Genomic DNA, 18,680 nt, shown 5'->3' on the forward strand with positions numbered 1-18,680 from the left:
CTGGAAGTTCTTTCCACTAAGTGTTTCACCTTTTGCTTTCTTTGAACACTTAACATGCTTTTTGTACTGTGTGAGAATATTTTTATCATCACTGTATTTTCAGTAAACTGGCATTACATCACAAGAGACAAGTGGATTTTGCAGACAATAGACTCAAGGTTGTTTTTTTCACCATACCCATCCAGGAAGAAGAGAGAGCCAAACCTACCTCCAAATCAAGGCAAGGCAGAAGCTCTAACACAAATAACTCAATTATATGATGAGAGCTGTGGAAAGGTACCATCTCTGGAGCAAGGATAGAGGATTTTACCCCAGACTCTTCCTGGTACCAGAAGAAAAGCAAATGGAGACCCATTCTCTAATCTGTCCGCTTTATACATCATTGTTCCAAAATTCAAAATGCTGACTACCTACAGCAGCTTCTTTTCCTCTTCGGCAAGGAGGCTGGGAGTCTTATGAATCTCAGGAGGAAGGAGGCATAGGCATACCCGACCCCATAATGATCGAATTGCAGATAGAATACTTTCTCTTGCAGGATCAGAGCATTATCAAACATTGCCCAATGCCTGGCATCAGTAATCGCCTCATTAGGCTCAGGGGAATTCAAATCATTACCCCTACCCGGACCTGCCTGATACAAGCGGACAACAAACAAAAAAAAGCTCAGCAGAAGAGAAAAAAAAGGGTCATTTACCTACCACAAGCCCTGGGATATACAGTCAATAAAAAAAAAGTCAATATTGATACCATAACTTTTGATAGCCTTTTGGGTGCGGAGCTGGACACAGCAAAACAAAACAGTAGTATGGTCTCAGCACAAGCACAGCCTAGAAACCCAAAATTCAATAATTCCCATCATGAACAGAATTCCAATGGTGGGGCTCAGCCTTGTCAATCAAAAAGGACTGCCGGTATGAGCTACAGGCATTAATGGCAGTACAGCCCCTCTTCTTCCATCCTCATATGGGTCCATGGTGAACAAATCCTACTTTTATGCCTAAGGTGGTCTCCAGATATCCTTAAATCGGGCTGTCCACCTCCACTATTTCATTTCCCCAACAACAGACAGAGGAGAAGACTGTTGCACACCTTGATGTACATAGACAAATTACTACTACTGCTCCACATCTGGACAGGACCAAGAAAAATAGAAAACTACTGGTAGCATAAGCATGAGGACGGGCAATTTCAAAACAGACAATAATTTTATTTCTCCTCCTCCCCAGTTTTATATGGTATTTTATTCCCATTATTTGTAAGGACTGCAGATGCATCCTTGAGGACATAATGTTTTGTACCTACCATAAATGTAGTAGATGTCGATGAGAATGCATCTGCGATCAAGACCCCCCCTCTTCCCTGTGGTCTGTATATCCCTAGGGTGTTACGCCCATCTTGTAGCTAGCTGGGGGAATCTATTTGTTTGTGTATATGTACATACATGCTTATATTTGCTTTGTTTTTGTTTGCTCTCTACTGCATTTATTTTTTCTTCATAGATTGTGCCCTGTATTGATATTCCTGCACTTAGAACTTAGATGATTCAGCTGTCCTGGATAAACTGTATCATGTTTGTCACAAGCTAAAATGTCCACAATTTAAGCATTTACTGGTACTAAATCCCTGCGTGGCTATACTGTCTTGACTTGTGATTGATTCTTATTTCTGTGCTGTATTGGTTTGATATAGATACTGGCACAACTTTTAAAATATGACTGAAAACATTTACATTTTTAATGCTTAACAGCTGTGTGAAACTGATGGTGATGTCTTCTGTAATTTTCTTATTTTGTATGTGTACAACCAGTCAATATTCAATTAGTGTTTGTAATTCATTGGCACATGTTGATGCCACTGCAGTCGTTATTCGTGACACAAACTTCTTGCCTTACTAAAAACTGAGTCAGTAGACCCCTGGTGTGTCACTGTTGATAGCCATAGGTGAACACTGCTGGTCTGACTAAATATATTTATCATGGCCTGAGCTGTTTTTCTCCTTGTTCTGTTACTTGCCAAGTACAGTTGTTGTTCCATTTGCTATTCTGCCCTTTTGTGTGCACTCATTTGTAATAAGATGATGATGCTAGGTTCATTGCTTTTCGTCTCGCATTAAGTACAGCAGTCTCTGCCAGGTTCTTCTGTCCACGTTTTCATCTCGCATTACAAATGGCAGCCTCTGCCACATTGTGCTGTCCCAGCTGGAACAACTCCTTTCTTGATTCTCTGCTCATCTAGCAGTTGTGTACCTCATGTAATTGCCAAAATCCACCTTTGTAAGAAAAGCCTGTTTTCTGCCTTTAGGGATATCCAGCGTCAACATTTTAAGTCCTGGTCAGTATGCCATTTCCCTTCCCAGTTACTTATTGTTTGGGTCCCTTGGCAGTCACTTAATAAAATACTATAGATCTGAAGTAGTTAACTTCATTTGATCATCAACCTGTGTCTGAGCTGGCAGGATCCCAAGCTGTCCGAGCTCCAAGCTCCTCCCCCTTACCCATACTACACTGCCACCTCCTTCCAATCCTTGGATCTCATTTGCTGCTGCTTCGCAAAGACGTGATCTCTGAGCTCCAGGCAGGTAAAGTGGGATTTTTCATCAAACTTTAGCTGTGCGCTTTGTTAGTGTGTGTGTGTGTGTGTGTGTGTGTGTGAGTAGTTAGTTTTTTTTCCCTTGTTCTCCCTCGGGTTTACCGTAAAAAAAAAGAAGGTTTAAAGTTGTAAACATTTTCCCCTAGTTTAGGCCTCCCGTTCCCGCCCTTGGCACTCGTGGGTGTGTGTGTGTGTGTGTGTGTGTGTGTGTGTGTGTGTGTGTGTGTGTGTGTGTGTGTACGTGTTTGGCTAGTTAGCCTTGATAAGTGTAGGGTGGCTATGTCGGAGTCTCAAAAGCCGACCTTTTCTAAATGCACAGAGTGTGGCCATAAGCTGTTGCCGGCCGATGGTCACATTCTGTGCGTGGTGTGTTTATGGGATCTGTGCAGCCTTCACCCCTCGGACCCTGCGGGATTGCAGGACCAAGCTGATTCTGGATGGACTTCTTCCAGCTGAACCAGCGTCTTCTTCTTCCTCTTCTTCAGCCATGGCTGTGGCTGTACAAGCTTCTGGTCCTCCTCCCCTGTCTTGGACTCACACTCCCACTTCAAAACAGGGCGATAGAGAGGCTAGGAAGGAAAAGCACAAAGAGAAAGATAGAGAAAGAGAAAAAGAGAGAGATAGAGACAAGGAGAGAGGGGTTGCAAGAGACCAGCGGACTTGGAATCATTGGCCCTCCTCCCTGCTAAAGTGGTCTCCACACCTGAAAAAGTTACTAGGCCGTCTTCCCTTCAGCTCCGTTCTCCAAGATTCTCCGGAGCCAGAGGGGAAGGCTCGGCCCGCTTCGTGGTTGTCCTCGCATTGGCCCTACCGGCCGGTGTCTATGGCATCCTCCAGATCCACAAGGAGCCTCTCTGAAGCTGACATGGACCGGATGATGAGAAGGTTCTTGCAGACTCCATTGCAGATGGGAATGTTGCTGGCTCCTCCTCCCACCAGAGCGGGGAGTTTGGCTCTGATGTTCACCCCAATAGCTCCTTCTCCAATCCATCCCTGGGTTTCGGAGTCCCTGGATCCGAGGAGCCCCAGTGTCAGGAGGTCGGTGCCGATGGTTCCTCCAACCTCGACCCCGGCCATGCCCTCGAGTTTGTCGGATCCTATGTCGGATCCGAGCTCTCGGAGCCGAGATCTGGGCATCGGATCCGAGGTGATGAGTGTGTAGTCGGCTCCATTGTGGTCAGGGCCTACTATTCCTCTGTGTCCGGCTGTTCCCGGCTTGGCTCCGATCCCCTCATCGGATCTGAGGGGCATGGCTACTCATTCCACCAGTTTTAGGGAAGCCAGTTCCCCTTCAGACTTCGTTGTGGAGAGGCTACTCTCAGGAGGATCGAGACCCCTCACTCTTTCCTCCGAGTCCGCCCCTGCTCTCTCGCAGTTGAGTATGTCTTCTGTCATCCAGTCCTCCCAGGGACAGCCTGTGTCTGATATGCCCCAGATGGTTCCCCTTGAGGAATACGAGACTGTTTGTGAGCCTTCCCCGGAGAGTCCCCATGAGGAGGTTCCTCACAAATGCCAGTGCAAGAGGAGGCACATGGACTCCCCCGAGACCCTCACTGAGGATACTGACTTAGAGGAAGGCTCCCCCAGATTGCCCCCCGAAGACATCTCTTTTGAAGGCCTAATGGAAATTCTCCGCCAGAGGGGAGGCTGGTCTACCCAAAAGCCTTTCTCGGATGAGTCAGTATTTCTGGAGGCGTTTGCAGGCCCATCTACCTCTTGGGTGCCCCCCCACTGATCCTCTGGTGGACCTCATTACCACTAGAGCTTGGAAGGAGCCGGACACTGTAGAGCTAATACCAAAATGGCCAGATAAAGTGTTGTGCCCTCCTACTAACAAGCCTGCATGGAGTAAGGGTTCCCCAGTTGATGCTATGGTGGTGGCGGTGGCCACCAAAAAGAAACTGGCCCTGGAAAGTTCCTCGGTCCACCCTCCAAACAAGGAGTCTAGGGTGATGGGTCATCTTGGAAAGTGGACATATGCTTCAGCTACCTTTGCCATAAGGGAGCTGAACTGTATGGCCAACGTGATTAGACTTCAGCATGACCTTGTGAAAGAGTACGCGGAGTCTCCCCCAGAGTCCATTTTGGCTGAGGATAAACGGTCATTCTCGTCTCGTATGGCCACTCTTAAGTCAGTTACAAATGTGTCCATGTGTTTACTCTCTCACGCCACCGAGGGTGCCGCTAGGGTGGCCGGGTCCGGTATTGCCATGAGGCATCATGCCTAGCTTCGGCTTTGTGATTTTTCATAACCTTTCAAGGCATCCTTCACGAATGCCCCTTTTGACATTTCGACTCTGTTCGGGAAGACCGTCCGAGACATACTAGTCCAGAGTGAGAAGGATGGGAAGATGATGTCGGCCGTCAGGATCCACTTCTCCAACCCTCAAAGGTCCTTCTCCAGGAGCTAGTGAGGGCAGAAGAAGTTGTGGTCCCAGAAGTCTCAGCATTCCCGGAACGCTCCGGACTCCTTTTCCCCTAGAGGCAGAGGGGGGGAACAAGGTGAACGCCAGCCCAGGGGCAGATGGGGACCGAAGAACTTCGGGTCACGGGAACCTTTTTCGGATTGACCCGCAGCAGTCCTGAGCGGTTGCCCGACAGCTCCACTCTGGAGGCAGTCGGGGGGCATTTTTCGAAGCACCTAGCTCAATGGGAGTCCATAACATCAGACCACTGGGTACTTCAAATAATATCCAGAGGTTATTCCATTCCCTTCATAAACAGTCCCTTAACCACAAGGCGCCTCCCAGACGTCCCACCCGCTCAAAGGGAGGAAGCAGCTTTGGAAAGAGAAAAGCTGCTAGGCGAAAGAGCAATCCAGCTAGTTTCCCAGACCAGTCCGGATCAGGAATCTATTCCAGGTTCTTTTTGGTGCCAAAAAAGACAGGGGACTTGAGGTCGATTCTCAGCCTATCCACAATTAACCTATCTGTTGCCAAGGAGAAGTTCCGGATGGTCACATTACAATCCATCCTGTCGTTCTTGCAGTAGGAAGACTGGATGTGCTCTGTAGACCTCAAGGATGCATACTACCATATCCCGATGGGCAGGCGATCCAGGACGTTCCTCTGCTTTCGGCTAGGAGCCAGTCACTGCCAGTTCAGGGTCCTACTCTTCGGTCTCACCAGAGTCTCCAGGGTGTTTAACAAGGTCATGGCAGTTGTAGCGGCCCACCTGAGGCTTCAGGGCATTCAGGTCTTCCTGTACCTGGACGGTTGACTCCTCACCGCCCCCACCAGGCATCTACTTGTGCTAGCCAGGGTATTACAATAAACCTTACACAGTCCTCTCTTCAACCTGTTCAGATTCTGGACTTCATAGGGGCAAGAATAGATTCTTTTCAGGCCAGGATATTTTTGACCCCAGAGAGACTTCGGAACCTGACCCTTCATGTCTTGGCACTTCTTCAGACTCCTTCACCCCCAGCAGAGTTAGTCCTGAGAGCCTTAGGGTCCATGGCAGCAGCTATAAATCTGGTTCCTTGTGCACATCTGCATATGAGAGTGTTACAGTGGACGTTACAAGTTCAGTGGTCTCTGTTATACCAGCCCCTAGACTTCCCAATTCCTCTAAGCAAGGTGTGCAAAGCTTCTCTCATGTGGTGGCTTCAATCCCAGGATTTGCGAGAAGGACGCCCCTTTGTTACACCTCCACCCCAAGCCATGGTGACCACGGACACCTCCCGTCTAGGGTGGGGGGGCATTGCTCGGGCAGGACTGTCCAAGGCATGTGGACCCCAAACGAGACCATTTTGCATATCAATGTTCTGGAGATGAGAGCAGTCCTGCAGGCCCTTCATGCTTCTTTTCCTCTGGGAACTATTGCGATTCAGTCAGACAATATGTCAGTGGTCTGGTATATCAACAAGTGGGGGGAACCAGGTCCTACCCACTTTGTGGAGAGGACATGAGAGTGTGGGAATGGGTAATCTCCACCAACCGTTTTCTGAGAGCAGCGCACATCCCGGGTCAGTCCAACATTTTGGCGGACAAACTGAGCAGGACTATCCTTTTGCCTTATGAGTGGCCTCTGAACCCTTATGTAGGTGAACAGATCTTTCTCAAGTGGGGTCAGCCTTGCTGTGATCTCTTTGCATCGCCGTCCAACGTGAAGTGCAGCGAGTTTTTTGCTCTGATTCCCCCGCGGGGGAAACCCCCAGAGACGCTCTTTTCCATGCTTGGCCACCTGGTCTTCTTTATGCATACCCCCCTACTTCCTGTCATGACAAAATTCTTACAGAAAGCTCGGTGTTTGGGGAGCAGGATTATCCTCGTAGCCCAATTCTGGCCTCGTCAGATTTGGTTTCCCTGCCTACAGTCTCATCTAGTAGCTCTGCCGTGAATATTGGATCCCATTCCGGATCTCATTTGTCATCCCTCAAGAATTCCTCCACCGAATCTCGACAGCCTCAAGCTTACTGCTTGGTTGCTCCAGTTCCATTAATTGCCAGGACTCCCGGTCTCTCCTCCTCCGTTAAGTCCATCCTGGTGGTGGCACACAACTCCTCTACTAGGAAGGTGTACCATAGTAAATGGAAGTGTTTTTCCATTTGGGCTTCTCAGAGAAATTTGGATCCTTTTACTGCTCCTGTTCCATCCGTATTAGATTTTTTGTCTCAAATTTTCCAGCAGGGGGCCAGCTCTTCCACAGTGAAAGTCCAGCTGGCGGCTATATCCCATTTTCATGTAGGAGAAAATTCAGGTTCTCTAGCTGCAGCCAGAATTTGTAAGACTTTTATCAAAGGTACTTTTTTACTGAGACCTCCTATTAAGCATCCTTCTCCTCCATGGGATTTGACATTGGTTCTTCAGGCCTTAGTAGCAGCTCCATTTGAACTCGCAGCATCAGTTGATTTGAAATTCTTGTCGTGGAAGATAGATTTCCTGGTGGCTATCACTTCGGCCAGAAGAGTGTCAGAGCTTTAAGCCTTATGTATGAAACCCCCGTACTTAGTATTTCATAAGGATAGGGTGTCTCCCAGGACTAACCCTTCTTTCCTTTCTAAAGTTGCTTCGGAGTAAAACATTAATCAGTTTATTAATCTCCCAGTATTCTTCCCTAACTTTCAAAATAAAGGGGAATACAAACTTAATTTGCTGGACGTTCACAGACAGTTATGCTTTTACTTGCATAGGTCTAAACCCTTCCGTAAGTCTGATCAGCTTTTTGTTTCCTTTGCTAAACCCTTTTTGGGGAAACTAGTTTCAAAGGTGACTCTTGCTAGATGGATCTCGGTTTGTATATTACAGGCATACAAGGAACTAGGATTACCAGAACTAGAACAGGGTTCATGCTCACTCTACTTGTTCTATGGCTACCTCTGCTGCATTTTGGTCCAGAGTTTCCCTGGATGACATTTGTTCAGTGGCTACCTGAGCTTCCTCTCACACTTTTATTACTCATTATAAACTGGATATGGTGTCTAGAGGAAGGGCTTCTTTTAGTTCTGCAGTGCTCCGGAATATCCTTTCTTAAGGGCCTCCCAAGATTTTTGGTAACTGGGGACTCTGCCCCACAGGTTGATGATCAAATGAAGTTAACTACTTCAGATAAAGAAGTTATGTACTCACCATAACATTCCATCTGAGTAGTTATACTTCATTTGTCAGCAACCTTCCCTCCCTCCTTCCCCTTGACCTTGGTGGTTTATGTATGTGTTTTGGGCTCAGTGTCCTGGGTCTGGTGAGCCTAATTTATGTATTCTGGTCAGGTTTTGTCTCTTAGGTTGCTATGTGTCACGCAGTGGGTGGTAAACTCAATCTAAGGATTGGAAGGAGGTTGCAGTGTAGTATGGGTAAGGGGGAGGAGCCTGGAGCTCGGATCTTTAGCTTGGGAAGCTGCCGGCTCGGATCCGTATCAGATCCGAAACCCACAGGTTGCTGACAAATGAAGTCTAACTACTCAGATAGAACGTTATGGTGAGTACATAACTTCTTTTTAGTTGTCAGTAGACATACTGAAACATCTGTGCAGAAATGTGCAGACTGTTTAAATTCAACATGTCTTTCTTTTTGTGGGATTTATTTTCTGGTTAGTTTGTTTTCTGCATTACTCATTTTGTAATGAGATGGTGTGCTCTGTAAGGCAACACCTCACCTAAGCTGGTAAGTTAACACTGTACTACTACTAAGAGAAAACTTATTGAAATTCAGAGATCATATTTATAGCCCTTAGAGTAGCAGACCTGAAGCTGAGAATGGAGGTGCATATTTACCAAGCCAAATTCTGTGGTATTTTCAGTATACTGCCCTATTCTGATGACAGTTATGGAGTTGGTATATAAAGTAGGAGTTTGGGGGACACCTCCCCTGTCATTGTAAGAGAGTGCAGGGTGATGCAAAGCTACAGTTAAAAAACACTTATTTAAAGATGTTTTTTCAGAGCTGACCTTTTTTTGTTTGAATTGCAATTTATTTTCTAAGACTACTATAATTGGATATGGCTCATTCCACTGACATATGATTTATTTATAGCAGTTCCATCCCCACCCCACATACGACCAAATCCCCTGCACCCCATTTTTTATTTATTTAGGTAGTGCACTAATCCTAAATAGATCCATTTCAGCCAAGGCCTGGAGGAGACATTATTTACATTGACAAGAATTACACCGATAGTTTGTACATGTACAAAATCACGTGATTGTAATGCAAATGAAATTATTCTCGGTAACTAAAAAGACTGCTGGATTTTAAAGTGAGCTTGAAGGAAACACAATACTCATGTATGTACATTATTTACATGGAGTAAGCCTGAAGTATTTTTACGAGGGTTCGATTGAGTATTATAAGAGCCTGATGAAAAACACTGCTGTATGTTTAGGTTATTGCAGAGGTTAACCATATTGTTTGCTGCTCAGAAGTGGATGTAGGAGTGACCCCTGCAGTACAGCAGTATTCAGAGTTCTTTATTCCTTCTGTCATCCCTCTCACTGCGACCCTCAGTGTTTTACTGTTTAACTAAGCAGCAGTCTGACATCTTTCTTGGTCCTACTCTCAACTTCTCTCCCAGTCGACTTCCTGTGTAGGCTTGAGTCAGAAGCCTTGGTGTAGTCTAGGTAGACTACATCTTCCAGCACTCCTGTGCCATGTTTACTTGTAACCTAAGTCATGAAGTAGATCAAATTTGATTGATAGTGCCCTTTGGTTTCTATCCTGGTGATTGTTGTCCTTAAGGAAAGTAACCAGACTTCCCTTCAAGATTCATTCCTTGAGTTTCCCTTCTCTTTAATGTTATACCAAAAGGGCCTGTAGTTTCATGGATATCTCATCTGTTTTTTACAAAGATAACATACTTGCTATCCTTCATTTCTCAGCACTTCTGCACTGGCCTGTGATCTGTTTAAGCTGTATCTTGGGGGATCTTCTGCACGCTGACCAGAGGACTGTATGTGTTTTTGTGTGTCTGTGCGTGTGTATGTGCATGTATGTGTGTATGTGTGTGTGTGTGTGTGTGTGTGTGTGTGTGTGTGTGTATGTATGTATGTGTGTGTGTGTGTGTGTGTGTGTGTGTGTGTGTGTGTGTGTGTGTGTTTGTGTGTGTGTGTGTCCATCTGATCATTGTACTTCATCTTCCATATGAACAGCTGGGCTTTTTCCAGCTCTTCTCCATCTTTCCTGGTGTCTCTGCACTGCTGTCTCCACTTTACCCTGCTTGCCTTCCAGCACAGTACCCTTAAATTACATCAGAAGGAAAGTAATCATTCACTGTTAGTCTTCTATGGTTCTTCACCCTTCTTTGCACAGTGTGGCTATTTCTGTCCCTTCCTGCCTTCCTCCTTTCTGTTATATACGTTAAAAGCCCATGATGTTCATCATATTGATCACTGCCAAGGATATAACAGCTTTCCAGTTTTCAAAGCTTCAGGGACATCTCCTCACACAAACCTTCGAGCTGAGCTGACTAAAAAGAGAGGTTTGAGTGCCAAGCCCTTCAGAGCTTTGCTGCTGCCAAAGAATATGCTCATCTGAAGCTTTCAAGGATCAATGATTGGCTTGTGTTGTTCCTTTGCTGGGCAGATAAGTTTCTTTTTGAGGAAAAAAGACCAGTTTAGGTAAGTTATTTTAAAGCTAGGAGTTGTGTTTTAATGGACTGTCAGGAGACTGCATTGTATTTTTCCCTGTTTAAACGTTATCTGAAGTACTTAAAAAATGTGCTGTATTTTACTTTTTATGGCTGGTTAAATATTTTAAAGTGCTTTTTACTATGCTTTTCTGTGAAAAAGTGATTTTCAAAGACTTTAAAATTTACTGGCTTTTGCTAATCATTTTCCTCAGGAAAGAGGCACCATTTTTGGCTTAACCATGCAACTGTTGGTCCTGTGGTCTGTAGTCCTTCCAGCCACTCGAGGTTCTTAACAACAAAAACAGTTTTACTAATTGCTCTGACCTCTGCTAGAAGGATATCTGAATTGTTATGGCGGGTCAACCCTATCTCATTTTCCACAGGGACAGGATTTCTTGGAGAACTAATTATTCTGTTATGCCTGAAATGGTATCTGAGTTTACTTTAAGCCAAAGTATCCATCTTCCTGTTTTCTTTCGTGAACCTACAAATGAGGAAGAAAGGATACTCAATACCATGGACGTCCACAGACAGCTCAAGTACTACCTTGACAGAACTAAATTGTTCAAATTGTTCATTTCTTGTGAAGGTAAGAAGGAACAACCTGTGTCAAAGCAGACTATTTCCAAATGGTTGTCTAAGGCCATTATCTTTTGTTATACTCACTACAACAAATGTATTCCAGGCAGAGTCGAGGCCCACTGTACCAGTATCTTAATGTCATGTATGGCTATTTTGAAAGTGCTGGATTCTAGAAGCAGCAACTTGGTCTTCTGTGCATACATTTAGAAAGCACTATAAGCTTGATTCCTTCTCTAGGTCTTGATCAGGGGCTTCTAGACTCTTCTTCTTCCACCTCCCAAATGTAGTTAGCTAGAATAATCTACCCTTATAGCTAAGGCTACTGCAGCAGTGATCAATATGATGAACATAGTACAGCTGTATTAAGTGAACTTCCCATAACAGTAGATGATCAAATGATCACTGCTGCAGTACTTGCTCCCTCCTTCCATTCCATTTTTTGTGTTGTTTATGCCAGGGTATAAACTCTTATTTTTGTTCCTACCATTGTCATTTCAGGTTCATCCTCCCTCTCTGTGTTGGCATGAATGTAGGGCTTTATGCCCAAACCTGTCTTTATAGTGAGCTCAGCTTGAGATGACTGATGCTTTGGGCACATAGAAGGTGCCCTGAAATTTTGGAAGCTGTCTGATTTTTATACCCTTGGCAGGATGTAACCTAAATAGCTAAGGCTACTGAATCAGTGATCATTCAGACATCTACTTTTATGATAAGTTCACTTACACAACTGTAATTTTATTTTCCTAATCTGTTTTGCCTCTCCTTTTTACTTGAGCCTTTGCTGCCCCCAAAACCTTTATTTCCCTTGTATTAACCTCATTGTGTGGTGCTTCACTCATTTCCTCACTTCATTGTTTCCACCACTTATGTGCCTTGTCTGTAGCTCTTATTGTTATCCTTGCATTCCTATGTAGTCTCATTGGCTTTCTCTTTATTTATTTATTTTAGATATCTTTTTTAAACTAATGCTCATATTTCTGAAGTTCGTCATCCCTGCTTCATTCTCATAACTTGTTTATGGCTAAAATTCACTGCCAATCTTGTTGTCTTTTGCCCTTTATCATGACTCTTTGTAATCCATTTGGTTAAAATCCTGCACCATTGCCTTTATATTCTTACCCCCCAATCATATGCCGTTTTCAGTCAATGCTGGTTAATGGTGCTTTTGCACCCCCTTCTGTGTCTTTAGGATGACAGCTAGAATTCTGTTGATTCTGCTACAGTCCTGTACTAGTTGGCTGAACCGTCATGGCCCAAGAGCTCTGTCAACATTGGCACCATTTCTTCGCTGGAACTTCAGTTCTCCCAGGCTGCAGGTTGTAGGTTCAGTTATGCCCAAGTGTTCAGTTATGCCCAGGAGTATTACCATCTTCCTCCTGCCCCACTCCTTTATTTTTGTATCTTTTTCCTTGATGAAGATGGGGAACATTTGATCTACTAGTACTTGCTCCGTTTGCTTTAACTGTCAGGACAGTTAACTTGGGTCTTGTCCCTGCCTGTTCCCTTGCCTGCTTCATGGGGTGTTTTGGTTTCTCCTCTGTAGGTTCACATGTAATCACTTTTGTATAAATTACTGCTTCATGTCCAGCCTTCCTTTTCATTTCTGAATAAACTGTGCTGTGGCATCTCCGTGTCCCATTCCCTCTAGTTACTAGCCTTTCTTTCTGTGATTACTGCTGTGGCTCCCACATCTTACTCCCTAAACTTTTTGCATTGCAAAGTCATCCAAGTTAGCCATGCTGTAAGTTACTCTTGCTTGCTCCATTGCAATGCTGTGCTTGTGTTTTCTTTTCATTCTGTTTTCTTGGTTACCCAGCCTTTTTCTTTTCTGAAACCCCCCTCATACTTTTTTTTCGTTTTAGTTTCAAGGTATAGTCATTAAAATACCCTTTTTTCTCAAACCCCGCATTAAGGGAAAAGTCCACTCTCACCTACAGCTGAACCATACTGTAGGAGGAAAAGAAATGTTGAAGTATGGTTTAGTCACCAGAAGTCAGTCTAAACCTTTGATTCCCTTGACTTGGACTCAAAAGAAGGGAGATTAAGCTTATCCTCTCATACGCTTTGACAGAGGAATATGTCTCCACCTGCATAACATGTCACAGACACAGGGAAAGCTGAATTTTATTTTTATAGTGGGTACTGCCCACATTCTTACACGAGTAATCCACAATTTTGCCAGTGTCTCTTGCTTTTACAAGAAAGATGTTCAGAATGTTTTGGACCTGTTTTTCTCACTGCCTGTGTCACAGAAAGGAAGAGAATCAGTATTGGTGCATGTAGTTGAACACATCTTTTTTTGGTATTGATCCAGTAATTAGAGAGGGTCCTTTCTATAAATGGAACTTCTTTATAAAGAGCAATGTTTTAATGCAGAGAATAACCTAATTTTTAATGATCAAGGAGAGGATTGTTTTTGATATGTTAATATGCTAGATACCTCTCAATTGTACCAAATTCCTCAGCATTTACCAGTTTTGAGGTCCAAATAATGGGGTGCCACGAATTACTGAGTGGCCCCCGTTATTCCCGAATTTCCTGGCTTTTTTTTTTTTGTTTTTTTTTCTGCAATTTTCAGGCATGTGCGATGATATCAGCTACCCCATCCATTTCACAGGCAGCAGCAGAGTTTCTTCGGCTCCTCCAGATAAATAAAAAAAAAAAAAAGGCCTATTAAGAACAGAGTAGCTTTTGCTGCTGTGTTCTTCTTTGAGAACGAACAGTTTTCTTCCGGTCCACGTGGTCATGCATTGTGTGCATGTAAACCGTTCAGTTCATTTCAAGTACATTTAAGCTGAAGCTGTGCATTCAGTTCAAGTAAGTGTGCGTGCTGTTCAGTGCTTTTACATGGGGCCAAGTAACTTTACATTTAAGCTGAAATGGAAATGGGCCGTTTAGTGCTTTTACATTTAAGCTGAAACTGTGCTGGAAATGGGCTGTTCGGTGCTTTTACATTGGGTCAAGTAACTTTAGCTGCTATGTTCTTCTTTGAGAACAAACAATTTTCTTCTGGTCTGTGGTCATGCATTGAATTCAAGTAAGTGTGTGCGTTTACATTTAAACTAAAACTGTGCTGGAAAGGGGCCGCTAAGCTGAAACTGTGCTGGAAAGGGGCCGCTAAGCGGAAAGTAAGTGTGTGTGTGTGTGTGTGTGTGTGTGTGTGTGTGTGTGTGTGTGTGTGTGTGTGTGTGTGTGTGTGTGTGTGTGTGTAAAATGCCCCAGTTATGTGTAACTGGTGGTTAGGGTTACCCAGGCTCAAACCCTGTACCTTGGGTACAAGGGGCAAGAGCCTGACTTCTCTATCCATACCACTTGTGATTCAAGGAGTAAAGTGTATAGCTCATAACTGTCCAAAGTTTCACAGAGTATCTGGAATGTGTGGTTTATCCTTTTGGTCTGTTTCTCTTAAAGTTTGTGTTTTTCTGGCAAATCAGTGAGAACTGAATTCACTAAATAATTATAGCCATTTAAGTTTCAGCCTTCCTGTCTTTCAGGAAACACACCAAAACATTTTATTTTAGCAACTTTTTAAGATTATGCAAACAATGTTTAAAATGTGTCCCACTCCCTGGTTTTGGGCCTTTGTCCTCCCCCAATAAATTTTGGCTTTTTCCAGATTTCTTTGCTTCAGGGGAAGAGAAGTTTAGTGCTGCTTATATCAAGTCTGTTTGCATCATTTGCATTGTTAGAAGCACATTAAGTAGTATACTTGCTTTTGATGTAGAAGGCTGTGGGTTTCTACTCCCTCATTATGTAGATGGATTTCTAATACTGTATTGTGTTGTACTTTTAAAGGGGGTGGATGCTGCAGTCCTGAGAATGTCCTCCTTGAAGGAGATATCTAGTAACTATGAACCTGTTATCAGTTTGCCATCCATTCCCTATTGCAATATTACTAGCTTATCATTTTTTTAATGTAAGATAGGCAGTTTATTCCTCAAGGGCAACAGGCACTTTATTTGTAGATGAAACAATGAAATATAAAGTTGTTTGCTAGCAGCAACCTCTTCATTAGCTACAGATCTCTTTTGATGTGGAATAATTTAGAAGACTTTTACTTCTGCAGAAATTGTGCATATTTACTGATACTGGTGGACTGTAGAAGTCTGAGTAGACTTATATGATGGAAATGTTCTGAATTGGGCAGTTTTGTTATTATTGGTTCATGCATTTTGTTTCATTGCTTACTGGAAAAATGTTCAAAACAATAAATTTAAAACACACTCTAACAAGTGTGCTGTATTATACAAGGAATATAATTTAATACAATCAGGAAGGTATATCAAATAACACATGTATGTTTAGTGTGCAAGGGGCCTATGATTTGAAAACAGCCCAAAGGTAATCTTTATCTGCCACTGGCCAGATGCATTTTCTTTGAATGTGGGTTTCAAGGGCAGAGAAGTTTTAATGCTAAGTCTGTTTTCATTGTGAGACTGCATTTCCTTGTGAAGATGTCTATTAGTGTTTGTGCTATAAAATGTAAAATAAAAGTTTTTAAATGAAATCCAAATAGTCATTGTAGACGTAAAGCAGTATGCACGTTACAGTGTTTATGGTAAATGGGGTGAAATAGCCACATAATGGGACATTGGAATGGCTGCAGGGGGGGGGGTGTGTATGGGGGGGGGGCTGGCCCATTCAGCCATGATTTTGTGATTGGGGAAGGACAGCAAACTCAAATACTGCCCTGGGCGGTACAAATTCTAGCTATGCCACTGATCAGTAGGCCATGGAGAATGACTTTTGGAGGTCCTAGCAAACTATAATATTCTTTTGCTAAGATTAGAATATTGCCTACCATTTAATGCCCCACTTTTACCACAAAACCCACATAGTGCAAGTCACCAAAAACAAAATCCTAAGGTTCATCATCTTCTCCCTTCCCAGTGAACATCATTGCTGCACATTTCAAAAGAAAAAAATGGTTACCATTTACTACAGTGTTTGGGGCCATATGTGGTTGTCTCTTCTACAGTTTGTGTTTGAAAGTTGGTATCCCACAATTCCATCAGAGTGGGCGGGATTACATAATTGTGTATGCAGCTTTTATGTTAATCAGCATACAGATTTGTATCTATTTTTCATGGGCCTTTGTCCAGATTTTTGATGTTTCCAGGTTGGGAGGTATAGTATTCTACAGTTTAATAAAGCAAGGAGTAGCACTACATCAACTAAAGTCAGAAAATATAAAATAGGAAGACATTTGTGCCTCAAAAGAAAAATAAAAAAAGCTCGGTAAAATTTCAAAAAATAAATTTCTGAAACAGTACGCTGTTGCATTTTAAGGGTGGAAACAAGATGACAGGAGTAATGAAAGCAAAATACTTTTGAGCAAATACAGCATATTTCTACAACATTCAGGATAAAAGCACACAATTCCCCAGTGCAGACACTGTTGAACAGTAGAAGCAATTCACATATCAGACCTGCAGCATTAATAACCATGTTTATGTTAATTGACTGCAACAATCGAGAACATCCAGCAGCTGTCAATTGCTGATATTGCCACCTTGAAATCTGAAGTCATTCTTCACTCTCCCAATCTGCTGAAAAACCTAACACATGGCATTCTGGGACCTGAACTTATAATTCTTTTTTGTTCATAAACCCAACAACTTTTTTAAGCTCACAAAGTCCAGCATCAGAGCATGCAAGGAAACCAATAACATTTCCATAAAATAAATAAATAAATAAATAAATACATTCCTAACCTAAAAAAAAATTCTAATCTATTGTGCTCACAGGCTAATGGGGTTTCCCCAGTGAGGAAAAATGTACACACACACAAAACCACTCTCTCATCAAGTCAAAAACTCAAACAAACAAAAATGTGTCAAAACAAGCAATCAGTAAAACATAAATATATAAATAAATAAATAAAACCATGCCACTGAAAGAAAAAATCCAATTAAAATGTGTATTCAGTAATACCATTCAAGAAGATTTATAGCTGAGCTGTGGTATTTCAGAGTATGGAGAAAGTATACGATAAAGATTTGCTGTATCCAGGACTGTTTTGTAAGCTTCTGAGCTCCCCCAGGTCTTTCTGTGTTAGAGAGAAGCCTTCTAGCTTATCAGTGAGAGTGGCAAGCAACGAGGTAGCGTATCTACTGAAAGAGGAGTGGGTTCTGGCCCAGAAGTTGTAGTTTATTGGCCGTTTGGGCAGTTTTTCAGTCTCTTTCAACATTCTGGTTTGCCCATGTTTGCATGGGTTTGTGCTTGTTTAAGCCCTGCGGATCCAGTTTTGGCATTCTGCAGACTGCAAGGGCAACAGGAAGGAGAAACAGATACTCTTAAGTGCCTCCATTTTGATTTTTTCATAATTTACTGATCTCTGCACTTGTTTTTTTTGTCATTTTTAATCTCTCTGCATTTATTTAAACTGTATTTGTTTTAATATTGCTACACACTCAAGTGTGCTAGCATTTAAAGTGTTTTCTAACGGCTTTTCTGCAAAAAAAAAAAAAAAAAAAAAGTTTTAAGCTTGTTTCCTGCCTTTCCTGTAACTAATCCAGTCCAGATACAGATTTGCTGTATCCAGGATTGTTTTGTAAGTTTCTGAGCCCCCCAAACCTTTCTGTGCTGGAGGGAAGCCTTCTAGCTTATCAGTGGGAGTGGTAAGCACTAGGTAGCCTATCTACCACAAGAGGAGTGGCTTCTGGTCCAGAAATTGTAGTTTATTGGCCGTTTGGGCATTTTTTCCATCCCTTTCAACTTTCTGGTTTAAAAGGCCATGTCTGCACACCGGCGCTCAGCTGAGGTAAACTATTACCGGTGCCAGAAAGTCTGCTGTTCAATTTTTCCCTTAGAAAATGCTTGTTCTTTTACTTCTTGCACTTCACTTAGCTTAATCGGCTAGCACTTTAACAGGCTCTTGTAGCATTTATTGTAGCACAATTAGGTGCTATCAGCACTAGCTATTCTTATGCAGTAACAGCACCAATACTTATTAGTTATGACCACCCCTCCTGGTATAATTGTAGAGAAATTTCCTGTGCTTTCTCCTGCTAACCTGGTGCACTTGGGCATTCTGAGACAGTGTGGCAACTGTGTAATGTATGTAGACAGCCCTCTCCTCTTACCTCTCAACACTCATACCTGTGAGAGATGCACTTATATCACCAAACTGGAAGCAATGCACACTCCAACCAAGACTAGACTAGTGGTCAAGAGGAGACGGTCAACACCTGCAACTCACTACATAGAACACACAGCCCTCCAAAACACCAGGCATCACAACCCACACATAGAAACACAAACCATACACCCACCTTCACGGAGGCTGTCAATAAAAAATTACCCAAACAGAGACCCCCTAGACAGAAATACACTCCACCACCAACCCCAGAACAGATAGCTCACCACCACAGTATGCCCCTCAACCGAAGCCCTTAAGGAAAAACACTTTACCCAATGTACTAATCATAGGAGACTCAATTGTA

The 18,680-nt window shown here is 43.1% G+C and overlaps 1 protein-coding gene across 1 annotated transcript in view; it reads left to right on the forward strand.

Moving 5' to 3' along the window:
- Positions 1-18,680, forward strand: part of MVD (mevalonate diphosphate decarboxylase) — a 372,131-nt gene that overhangs the window by 85,679 nt on the left and 267,772 nt on the right. The gene's annotated exons all lie outside the window — the stretch shown is intronic.

The sequence above is a fragment of the Protopterus annectens genome, chromosome 8.part1 (assembly GCF_019279795.1).
Source record: "Protopterus annectens isolate FY-2018-M chromosome 8.part1, PAN1.0, whole genome shotgun sequence".
In the NCBI taxonomy this organism is placed as follows: Eukaryota; Metazoa; Chordata; order Ceratodontiformes; family Protopteridae; genus Protopterus; species Protopterus annectens.